Below are 1,284 nucleotides of genomic sequence, written 5' to 3' on the forward strand. Positions count from 1 at the left end.
TTTGGACCGGGAGAGTTATTATTATTATTATTATTAATACATGGTGATAAAACAAAACTAATTATTTTAAATATTAACTGTAAATTTTTAATAAAATAACTTGTTAAATTATTTTAATAAACAATTTAAATATAGGCCTATTTTTAATTCAAAGAAAGTAGACACAGACGATACTGTTGTTATTCGAAAGCGATATAATATAAATTTTTAATTAATTAATAAATTAAGATATACAATTTAAATATGAAAGCAATGTGACTCTTTTAAGTAATGTAAAAACTTTAAAGTACAGTCTCTTCTTGAATTAAGATTACAATTTCCGAGCTTTCGCTTTACTCGCATTGGCCATCGTATGTGAAAAATATCGTAAGTCAAAGAGTATCTGTAATCGCGGTCAATAAAATAATTATTTTATTATTCAGTTTTAAATTATTTGAAAAAAATATACAAATACATCTACAAATACATCCAATGCTTGTCTATCGGCAAGCATTTTCAACATTTTATAAATAGATAAAAAAGAGAGCGTAGTTTTGGAACATAGAACATTAGAATACGGTAAGATATTAGTACTAAAAACAAACAGCAACAGATGTATTGAAGGAAACGAGAATATACTTTACAAGACGATACAAATATAACAAAATAAATATTTATTTATTGATGTTAAGGAACTTAGAATTACGGTGAACAAATAACATCATGGCGACGTGTTGAAGAGTGATACTCAAATTCTTGGAACTTTCAACGTGGATTTATTACAAAATCCTAATTTTTCAATAAATAAAATTTCCTGGATGAAAGCAATTTTTCTGTCAATACACTATACAAGAAGCGGAGTCTCGTTCAATGTACAGTACACTAGGTACACAAATTCGTTCCATCACATTCCTAAAAAGCTCTTTAGAACACTTGTTGTTGCAGATAGCGTTCTGGTGTTTAGTTAGTCGAATTTATTATTTTTTTGTCGTGGAGCCACTGTAAAAATGATTTGTATCTCTATTCGGTTGTCGCAGCGGTACTAAAACTTCTAATTGTCTAGCGTGGATAATACATCTCAGTCGTAGAGAACTCTGCGTAAGGTTATACGAAGTTTAATCGTGAGATTAAGATCTCGTTTTCTAAAACTTCTGACAATGTTTAATGAGATGAGCCCTTAAACATCCTGACAATGTTTAATGAGATGAGCCCTTAAACATCCTGATAATGTTTAATGAGATGAGATGAGGGAGATTATAAATGTAAACTCCTCATTTTTTGTAAATAATGCTGTAGTTGGGAAGA

The sequence above is a fragment of the Centruroides sculpturatus genome, unplaced genomic scaffold (assembly GCF_000671375.1).
Source record: "Centruroides sculpturatus isolate CEXI.00-Female unplaced genomic scaffold, Cexi_2.0 scaffold1223, whole genome shotgun sequence".
Taxonomy (NCBI): Eukaryota; Metazoa; Arthropoda; class Arachnida; order Scorpiones; family Buthidae; genus Centruroides; species Centruroides sculpturatus.